General features: G+C 45.5%; 1 pseudogene; it reads right to left on the reverse strand.

The window, feature by feature from the left end:
• Nucleotides 1–1,291: 1,291 nt before the first annotated feature.
• LOC100391003 (selenoprotein W pseudogene) lies at nt 1,292–1,551 on the reverse strand (annotated as a pseudogene).
• Between the last annotated feature and the right edge of the window lie 6,125 nt (nt 1,552–7,676).

Consider the following 7,676-nt stretch of genomic DNA (forward strand, 5'->3'; position numbering starts at 1 on the left):
TGCCATGCCACCAGGCTGGAGTGCAGTGGTGCAATCATCACTCATTGCAGCCTTGAATTCCTGGGCTCAAGCAATTCTCCAGCCTCAGCACCCTGCGTAGCAAAGACTACAAGCACACGCCACCATACTTGGCTAATTTAAATTTGTTTTCTTTTGTAGAGGTGAGGTCTTGTCATGTTACCCAGCCTAGTCTTCAGCTCCTGGCCTCAAGCAATCCTCCCTCCTTTGGCCTTCCAAAGTGCTGGGATTATGGGCATGAGCTACAGTGCTCAGCCAAAAGAAATTTTTTTAATCATGAGATCCAGGAAAAAAAAAAGTTAAATAAATTTTATTGGCCTGGCACAGTGACTCACAACTGTAATTCTAGCACTTTGAGAGGCTGAGGCAGGAGGATTGCTGGAGGCCAGGAGTTTGAGACCAGCTTCAAGCTTGGGCAACATAGCAAGACTTCATCTCTACTATTTTAAAAAGAGGGCCAGGAACAGTGGCTCACGCCTATAATCCCAGCACTTTGGGAGACTAAGGTGGACAGATTGCTTGAGTCCGGGAGTTTGAGGCCAGCTTGGGCAACATGGCGAAACCCCAGCTCTACCAAAAAAAAAAAAAAAAAAGTGAGAGAAAAAAAATTAGCAGGGTGTGGGGTGTTCATCTCTGGTTCCATCTACTCAGGAAGCTGAGGCAGGAGGATCTATTGAGCCAGGGAGGCAGAGGTTACAGTGAGCCTAGATCATGCCACTACTCTCCTGCCTGGGTTACAGAGTAAACCCTGTCTCAAAAAAATAAATTAAGAGAAATTAATTTTTCTCTAGACAGCAGGGCAATTAATTTCTCTTTCTCTCTCTTTCTTTTGTTCTTTCTCTCTTTTCCTTCCCTCCTTCCTTCTTTCCTTCCTTCCTTCTTGTAAAATGCGTCCAATATTTATTGAATCGTGAACGGTGACAAACATTGCCGCAGTCAGAGGCTCATCCATCCTGATGCCTCTCTTGGCTTCCTTTTGAGAAGGAAGCCTGAGGTGGGACATCCCCAAACTCTGGGAGACAACTGGGGAGACATGAGGTATGCACAGAGATATGATGAAATTGGCAAACAGGAGTGGGGTGGCGTGGGGTGGATCCTGGGAAAGACACAGACACACAGACTGTCCCACACAGAGGCAAAGACCAGGGGTGTCAGTCTGCCCCCAAGCAGTCTCAAGAACATCAGGGAAAGACCAGGCATCCATGAGACATTTCAGTCCTTCCTGTCATGAAGCGTCTGCTGAGAGGTCCCCAGACTTGGCCTTCAGGGCGCATTAGCCCTGAGCCAAGGCAGCTTTGATGGCGGCCACCAGCTTCAGAAACTTGCTTTCTGTGTCTACGTAACCATTGCCTTTTTTTTTAGAGTGAATCAACTTCCCGGCTACCATTACTTCAAATAACCCAGTGTCCTGGGGAGTTCTCTCGCCTCCAATGTCCAGGTGACCGGGGAACTCAGCTTCTAACTTCTTGAGCTGAAGATACTTGGACTTACAGCCTCAAGCCCACAATAAACGACTCCAACAGCGAGAGCCATGGCTCGGGGCTGCCACATCCTCTGGGAAGCAGACACCCCGGGACACAGCAACCTCCTCCCTGGAATGTGTGAGGTCTGCGCCATATATATCTTTTTTATTTTTATTTTTTTGAGATGGAGTCTCGTTCCATCACCAGACTGGAGTACAGTGGCGCGATCTCGGTTCACTGCAACCTCCACTACCTGGTTCAAACGATTCTGCCTCAGCCTCCCAAGTAGCAGGGATTACAGGCCCGTTCCACAATGCCCAGCTAATTTTTAGTAGAGAAGGGCTTTCACCACGTTGGCAAGGATGGTCTTGATCTCCTGACCTTTTCATCTGCCTGCCTTGGCCTCCCAAAATGCTAGGATTATAGGCGCAAGCCACTGTGCCCGGACCAGAAATTTCTTTTAAAAAATAATTTTATTCATTTAAAATATATGCATACAGTTTGCTTACTGTAATCTAGGCACTGTCTTAAGCATTTGTTTCCACCAGCCATACTAAATGACTCATCTGCATCACCAGATTTCAGGAGAAATTAGGTGCACTGCCAGAAGAGAAGGAAATACTTTAGATACTAGTTTTAGCAAAACATGGCATTAATACATTGCAGATGGAGCAGGATGTGAATTTACCTTCAACTTCCCAACTGATGGATTTTTGAGAAAAACTAGAAAAAAATACTGACAAAGAATCCATTAAACCAAATTACTTTTTGGCTATACATGTGTTTGACCACATCATTTTGCATATTAAACAGCAACTGTAGTTAAACAGGCTGGGCTCAGTGGCTCACGCTTATAATCCCAGCCCTTTGTGGGGCTGAGGAGGGCAGATCACAAGGTTAGGAGATCAAGACCATCCTAACTAACACAGTGAAACCACGTATCTACTAAAAATATAAAAAATTAGCCGGGGGTGCTGGCAGGTGCCTGTAATCCTAGCTACTCAGGAGGCTGAGGCAGGAGAATAACTTGAACCCAAGGGGCAGAGGATGCAGTGAGCCGAGATCGCGCCACTGCACTCCAGCCTGGGTGACAGAGCGAGATTCTGTCTCAAAAAAAAAAAAATTTTTTTGTAGATATGAGGTCTTGCCATATTGGCCAGGCTGCTCTCAAAATCCTGATTGCCCAGGATGCCAAAAATCTTGTGATTTTCTAGACTCTAATATGAGAACCATTAAATAATTATAACATATTTGGCAACAATGAAAATTTTCCATGATCTTATATTCAGTATTTGATTTGTTTAATTTATACAGAGTGATTTAATGCTTGTCATAATTGTAATTCATTTTGTTTGTTTTTTTTTCAGATGGAGTCTCGCTCTGTCACCCAGGCTGAAGTGCAGTGGTGTGATCTTGGCTCACTGAAACCTCTGCCTCCCAAGTTCAAGCAGTTCTCTGCCTCAGCCTCCTGAGTAGGAGTAGCTGGGATTGCAGATGCCTGCCACCACATCCCGATAATTTTTGTGTTTTTAGTAAAGACGGGGTTTCATCATCTTGGCCAGGCTGGTCTTTAACTCCTGACCTCATGATCCACCCACCTCCGCCTCCTAAAGTGCTGGCATTACAGGCGTGAGCCACCACGGCTGGCCCATAATTGTTATTCTTTAAAAAAAAAAATTTTTGTAGAAATAGGATCTTACTGTGTTGCTGAGGCTGGTCTGGAACTCCTGGCCTCAAGTGATCCTCCTGCCTCAGCCTTCCAAAATGTTGGGATTATAGGTGTGAGCAAGTTCTATGCCCAGGTATGCCCAGTCCTAAAATTGTTATTCCTGAGAAATAATAAACTAACTTATATAATGTCTTACTGGAGGATGGGGCAACTTTTTGTAATTCTCTAAAACAGGAATCAGCAAGTACAGGCCACAGGCTAAATTCTCAACTTGCTTCCTGTTTTCTTTTCTTTTCTTTCCTTCCTTTCTTTCTTTCTTTCTTCTTTCTTTCTTTCTTTCTTTCTTTCTTTCTTTCTTTCTTTCTTTCTTTCTTTCTTTCTTTCTTCTTTCTTTCCTTCCTTCCTTCCTTCCTTCTTTCTTTCTTTCTTTCTTTCTTTCTTTTTCTTCTTCTTTTTTGGATAGGCTTTATTTATTTATTTATTTTATTTTTTGAGACGGAGTTTAGCTCTTGTTACCCAGACTGGAGTGCAATGGTGCGATCTTGGCTCACCGCACCTCCGCCTCCTGGGTTCAAGCAATTCTCCTGCCTCAGCCTCCCGAGTAGCTGGGACTACTGGTGCACGCCACCATGCCCAGCTAATTTTTGCATTTTTAATAGAGATGGGGTTTCACCATGTTGACCAGGATGGTCTCAATCTCTTGACCTCGTGATCCACCCGCCTCGGCCTCCCAAAGTGCTGGGATTATAGGCGTGAGCCACCACACCCAGCCTATTTATTTTTATTTATTTTTTTTTTTTTCATTTTTTGAAATGGAATCTCATTCTGTGGCTCAGGTTGGAGTGCAGTGGCATGATCTCGGTTCACTGTGATCTCTGCCTCCTGGGTTCAAGCAATTCTCTTGCCTTAGCCTCATGACTGACTTGGATTACAGGTGTCTGCCACCACACCCTGCTAATTTTTTTTTTTTTTTTTTTTTTTGGCCTGATCTTGGTTCACTGCAACCTCCATCTCCCAGGTTCAAGCAATTCTTCCATCTCAGCCTCCCCAGTAGCTGGGATTATGGGTACCTGTGATCATGCCCAGCTAATTTTTGTATTTTTGTAGAAACAGGGTTTCACCATGTTGGCCAGGCTAGTCTCGAAATCCTGACCTCAAGTGATCCACTCACCTTGGCCTCCCAAAGTGCTGGTATTACAGGCATGAGCCACTGCACCCAGCCTATTTATTTATTTTTTGAGATGGAGTTTCACTCTTCTTGCCCAGGCTAGAGTGCAATGGTGCAATCTTGGCTCACTGCAACCTCTGCCTCCCAGGTTAAAGCAATTCTCATGCCTTAGCCTCCTGAGTAGCTGGGATTACAGCCTCTATGCCCGGCTAATTTTGTATTTTTTTGAGTAGAGACCAGGTTTCACTATGTCGGCCATGTTGGTCTCACACTCCTGACCTCCGGTGATCCACTCACCTTGACCTCCCAAAGTGCTGGGATTACAGGCATGAACCACTGCACGTGGCTGATAGGCTTTATTTTTTAAGAGCAGTTTAGGGTTTATGGCAAAATTGAGCAGAAGATACCATCTGTGTACTTCCTCCCCCTACACATGAATAGCTTTCTCTGTTTTCAATATATCCCCCATCACAGTGATACATTTGTGACAATTGATGACTCTACATTAATACTTCATTACCACCTGACTCCCTATTTTTGTAGGACCTGTGCAAGCCAAGAATGATTGTGACATTTTCAAAGGTGGGGAAAAAAAACTTTTAAGAGTACTATTTCTTGATGTCTGTCTATAGATAATATGAAATTCAAATTTCAGTGTCCATAAATAAAGTTTTATTAGCATACAGTCAGACCCAGCTGATTAAGTAGTGCCTTTGGCTCCTTTTGTGCCCCATAGCTGAGTTGAGTAGGTACCATCATAAGTATATGGTCTACAAAGCTTAAAAGATGTACTCACTGGCTAGGCACAGTGGTTCACGCCTGTAATCCCAGCACTTTGGGAGGCCGAGGTGGGTAGATCATGAGGTCAGGAGTCAAAGACCAGCCTGACCAGTATGGTGAAACCCCGTCTTTACCAAAAATACAAAAATTAGCCAGGCGTGGTGGTGTGCACCTGTAGCCCCAGCTACTCAGGAGGCTGAGGCAGGAGAATTGCTTGAACCTGGGAGGCACAGAGGTTGCAGTAAGCCAAGATTGCATCATTGCAGTCCAGCCTGGGTGACAGAGCGAGACTTTGTCTCAAAATAGAATAAAATAAAATAAGTATTGTCTGTTCCTTTGCATACACAAAAATTGCCATCCCCTGCTCTGAAAGACAAACTATGAGCTAGTGCAGCCTAAAGGGGTTTGAATTGAGGCAAAATTCCCTCCGGACCAAACATTGATACCTGCCACCTGAGTGTCTCACCTTGATGGCACAAAGATATCTTAACTTGGCAGGGATCATATCCTCCCCCATACTTGGTTCTTCTGTGCCACCGTCCCCCATCAAACCAGTTGCTTAAGCCAGAGCTTTTTTTGGTGAGTTTTTATGGTTCCTCCCCACTTGAACCGCCTTCCCTGCTCCTCCTTCCCATTAATCATCACGTTTGTATCTTCCAAATCCATCTCCTTCTCCATATACCTCCAGCTAGCCCCATGGATGAAGTTTTCAGTATTTCCTGAAGGAGACTGAAGGAGTGTCCTCTGTGGGCTGGGTCTACAGGTTTGCGCCACCACACCTGGCTGATTTTTTGTATTTTTAGTAGAAATAAGGTTTCACCATGTTGGCTAGCCTGGTCTTAAGCTTCTGGCCTCAAGTGGTCTGCCTACTTCGGCCTCCCAAAGTGCTGGGATTACAGGTGTGAGCCACAGTGCTCAGCAGTCTTTACTTTGTCACCCAGGCTCTATACCAGGAGTACAGAGGCATGATCACAGCTTACTGCAGCCTCAAACTCCTGGGCTTAAGCAATCTTCCCAGCTCAGCCTTCCAAGTAGCTGGGACTACAGGTGTGCACCACCACACCTGGCTAATTTTTTCTGTTATTTGCAAAGACAATGTCTTGCCATGTTGCCCAGACTGGTCTCAAACTCCTGGGCTTCAGCAATCCACCTGCCTCAGACTCCCAAAGTGCTAGGATTACAGGGATGAACTTCTGTGCCCAGCCTGGCCCCGACTCTTAGACCCTCTATTCGTCCTCTACCACACAGCTAGAGTGACCTTCTTGGCATCTGTCCCCATCATTCCTCTCTTTCCCTCCCCTCAGTGGTAAAGAACTAGACCACTATGTTTGTCTGTCCGTTATGTCTTCCAATGACCCATCATCTTTCCTCTAGCTCTGCTCCTTTTTCTGTGTAGATATGATGGAGTTGACAATCCCAACATTTAGCCAGCTGTCCAGCCCTAGGTGAGCACGTGGCTACCCTGGACCAATCAGTTTCTTTCTCCTGGGAATTTTCAGCTTGAGTGAAGATGCACAAGGTAGAAATGCTGATATCAACTGGTACAGGTGGACATGGACACAGTGTCTGGACACGGTGGCTCATGCCTATTACAGGAATCCTAGCATTTCGAGAGGCTGAGATGGGCCGATTACATGAGCCCAGGAGTTCAAGACCAGTCTAGGCAACATGGTGAAATCCTGTCTTTACAAAAAATACAAAAATTATCTAAGTATGGTGGTATACGCCTGGAGTCCCTGCTACTCAGGAGGCTGAGGAGGGAGGATCACTTGAGCCCAGGAGATGGAGGTTACAGTGAGCCAAGACTGTGCCATTGTACTCCAGCTGGGGTGACAGAGCAAGACCCTGTCTAAAAACCACCACAACAAAAAATTGACACAGAAGGCTGCTCCATAGGGTAGGGTTTTGGAGTGTGGAAGTCACATTGCTTACATTCAAATTTTGGTTCACCCACTCACTAAACTAGGTGACTCTTGGCAAGTCCCAGAACTGGTCCATGCCTCAGTATCCTACCTGTGCAATGGCGATCACAAGAACAAATCACACTTACGAGGCCTCACCATTTGAGTGAGTGTGAAGTGCTGAGGACAGTTCTTGGTACACAGTGGGAGCCTAGTAAAGAAGCTGTCCTTATAACTTGAGAGTCAGTGTGCAAATCCCTGTAGCTGGTATCCTGGATCTGTTTCTCCTTTTTCTTCTTCCCTAGTCCTGGTTCCTCCCTCCTCCTCCTTTATCTTCTTATTTAAATAGAGACACGGAGGGTCTTACTATGTTGCCCCAGCTGCTCTGGCACTCCTGGGTTCAAGCAATCCTCCCATCTGAGTCTTCCAGAGTGCTGGGATCGCAGATGTGAGCCACTGCACCCAGCCATTCATTCTTCTTAGATTTCTTCAGTTTTCCTTAAAGCTTCTTTTTATCTTTCTTAAAATAGTTTGCGTGGGGTTTTGTTTGCTGACAAAAATTGGCCAGGCACAGTAGTTCATGCCTGAAATGTCAGCACTTTAGAGGCCAAGATGAGAGGATCGCTTGAGTTCAGGAGTTCAAGACCAGCCTGGGCAACATGGCAAAATCCTGTTTC

This window comes from Callithrix jacchus, chromosome 7 (assembly GCF_049354715.1).
Source record: "Callithrix jacchus isolate 240 chromosome 7, calJac240_pri, whole genome shotgun sequence".
NCBI lineage: Eukaryota > Metazoa > Chordata > Mammalia > Primates > Cebidae > Callithrix > Callithrix jacchus.